Below are 3,220 nucleotides of genomic sequence, written 5' to 3' on the forward strand. Positions count from 1 at the left end.
ATGGAGATATGAAGTATTATGCGAAAAGCTGTAGTACATATATATGGCCGACAACAGCAAAACTGTAGGATATATGTTACCGACGGTGGCAAAAACTGTAGTACATATAGAGTGTCCACGGTACTCCTAAACGCTAGCACTTTAAAATGCACTACTAGATCGGGAGAATCTCCCGGGTGCCAAAAACACTCTGCAACAAGCGAAAAACACTAGGCAACCGACGTTACCGAGTGAAATACTCCGTAAATAATGCCCGGGAGTGTCGCTGGATTCCCGTGTTCACTTACCGAGTTTTTCTCTAACAAACACCCAGGAAGGCCTCGGAACATCCCGTGTGTTTTTCTAACTCCCGGGAATAAATCACGGAAGGGTAATGGGAAGAGCTAACAGAACAAAGACGGGACGGAACGTGTTACCGAGTTTCATTCGTAACAACACTCCTAAAGAATTTTTCATGTTACCGGGCGTCACGTGCCTCCGCACTCCGTAAGCCTTGAACTAACACACGGTAAGACGGCTACGGTTGCTGGGTGTTTATTGTACTCTTCACACGCCGGAAAGTACTCACCCTGCTTTTTTTTATATGCATTTGCGCGTTCAATTTGCAGCAATTGCATCCATATAAACCCATCAAATTAATCACACATCCAGGCTTTTTGGATCAAAAATTGCCAACAAAGGATCAACTAAATATGCAGTATTCAATGTACATGTACAAATCATCATAATAAGAGCTCTATGTTTAAGTAATTACAGTATACTTTTCTTGAAGTAATCATCTATTAAAGAGCTACATCATAAAAGATGCACCATAAGTTCGTAACACAGGCACTCAAGCCTTGTACACTTCAAGTATGATCCTAAACTCACATAGGAATTTAGTAGCTTAATCCCATCTTCAAGCTAGTCAAGGTTCTACTTGTTTCAAATCTTGACAAAAGAATATAGCACCAGTGTGTGTAAGCAAAGAACGATCTCCAAAGCTTCAAGACCATAACTCCATAAGCATGATTTTCTGCATAAAACCAAAGGAATTAAACGTGTCTCACACACAATTGAAGCTAGGCCCATAAGATCCTAGCAGAAAGATTAATTTGTCGAATGGATGGTAATGACTGTAAATATATAAGAATATAGCTTAAAAAATAATACAATCCAGATGACTGAAATGATACAGGTAAATAGTTATATATCTACAAACATTGGATTGGGGGATAACAAAACTAAAAGAATAGTAAGGCAAAGGATTATCACCTCTGCAGTTTGAAGTGGTCCATGCAAGAAAAATGAAGACATTAATGTGCCACCAGATAGTCTCACTCATTCATCCAAGACCCATCTATGAAATCAATGATGTTTCTGCAAGTAAGCAATCCCAATTTTAGACATTCTTTATGCTGAAATGAATAATACCAGAAAAATTAATTAAGCAGGTCCTATAATGTAAACATGGAGCAATATCAGGTAAACTCTAGAAATAGTGATCTCTTCTAAAACTAGCAATTAGCCAATGGAAAGCTCCTTGCATTGCATTAAGGGCAAATAAGTTATCTTGGTAGTGCAAGACCATGCAAAGGAGATAAGCAACCAACCATGATAGTACTCTTTTCTACAAAATGAATCAGACTTGACATCATACCGTCTTTTTACCACATATGTTCAGAAAGGCAACATTCCTAGTATCAGTGTTCACCTGAAAATAGTCATACATGAGTTAAATGTGATGCCGAAAGATCTACCACAAATGGATGCAAGAATGAAAAAAAAATATTTTAGATGCTAATTAATGTTATATTATTTTTTTTAAAAAAACAAAGATTTAGGGCCCCTTTGATTCAAAGGATTGGCAAAGGATTTTCATAGGATTCAAATTCCTATGGATTTTTTCCTACATATCCCTTTGATTCATAGGAAAGAAAGGAAACTTTCCATAGGATTGTATTCCTATGCTTCACATTTCATAGGAAAAATAGCAAGAGGTGTGACCTCTTTGTGAACTTTCCTTTGTTTTTCCCATGGCACTATCAAAGGACTCCTATTGTCTTTCCTGTGTTTGCTAATTCCTGTAGTATTTGAGAAACCTACTACTTCAATTCCTGTGTTTTTCCTATCCCTGTGTTTTTCCTATCCTGTGAATCAAAGAGGCCCTTAGTATCACTACCTAGTACTTAGTCTGCTACACAACACAAGGTACCTTAGGTTCAACTAGAAAAGAATCTGGTAATAGAAATGAAAAACTCTACTGGCAACATCTGGCCAGGTCTCAACCCTCTTTGGCCAAGCAGGAGTTCAGACATCGGACCTTATCTTGCTTCATATCTTTATATATCTGGAATCGTCCATGCTGCTGCCAGTGACCATCAACCGACCTCTGCATGGCCTAGCGAAAAAGGCCAGATCTGAAAGAGATTTGTGTTCAACAATAAGTAATCAATTGCCATGCTTTAAGTTTCAGGAAAATAAGTAATTAATCGACAGCAAAATGAAACCAGTGCAAGGTGGGCTCACTACGGGGAGGCCAGTACATGCCTAGGCTCAAGCTATGCATCTGGAGGAATAGGAGTGACGCTCGAGCACAACGATGGGGTAGAGATGGCGGTGGTGGCGGCAGCGGTGGAACGGCCCTCGAGCAGAGCAGATCCGCTAGCTCTGCATGAGGCCGCCCATCAGCCACCTGATCCCCTGAATCCGTCACCCAAACTAGACAGCACGGTGTAGCTAGAGCTCCCAACACAGATCTAGAGAAAGGCGAGGAGGCAGTGAGCACGGCAGGGGGCTGGGGGCAGAGGGCTGTTGCCGAGGATGACGAGGACAGTGGTGGTTGGCAACAGTGGAGAGCACCGGCTGGCGGCGGCGGTGGATTTGGTGGGATACTGCCGGTAGTGGTTTGGCAGCTCAGGGGGGAGAGAGGGATGAGATATTCTGTACTTCGATGGGGAAAGTGAGCAGATAGCAAAGTAGGAGTAGCAGTATGAAAGGATGCCCTGATCCGCTAGGTTGAGCTACGTGTCATAAGTCATATAAAAACAGGACAAAACAAACAAAAATAACTTGTAAGTAAATAAGATTTGGTTAACTAAAATTAATTATATAATAAAATAATGGAAAACATATAGTAAATGTCCATGTCTCTACTATTATAAAAATTGAAAATTGAAGATGTTTTTGTCGATACTTTAGTACGTCATCCGTGTATGAGTCGGTTTTTAAGTTCGTTCGC

The 3,220-nt window shown here is 40.5% G+C and overlaps 1 long non-coding RNA gene across 2 annotated transcripts; it reads right to left on the minus strand.

Annotated features, from left to right (window-relative positions):
- Nucleotides 1-349: 349 nt before the first annotated feature.
- LOC127772913 (uncharacterized) lies at nucleotides 350-2,975 on the minus strand. 2 transcript variants are annotated; one of them, XR_008017481.1, is made up of 5 exons: nucleotides 2,526-2,975; nucleotides 2,303-2,399; nucleotides 1,640-1,693; nucleotides 1,255-1,359; nucleotides 350-1,015 (listed from the first exon to the last, which is right to left on the minus strand). It is a non-coding gene; the product is annotated as an uncharacterized LOC127772913 (long non-coding RNA). The 2 variants fall into 2 exon arrangements; XR_008017480.1 differs by having other exon boundaries at nucleotides 351-1,015; nucleotides 2,509-2,974.
- Between the last annotated feature and the right edge of the window lie 245 nt (nucleotides 2,976-3,220).

Source organism: Oryza glaberrima, chromosome 5 (assembly GCF_000147395.1).
Source record: "Oryza glaberrima chromosome 5, OglaRS2, whole genome shotgun sequence".
NCBI classification, from domain to species: Eukaryota; Viridiplantae; Streptophyta; class Magnoliopsida; order Poales; family Poaceae; genus Oryza; species Oryza glaberrima.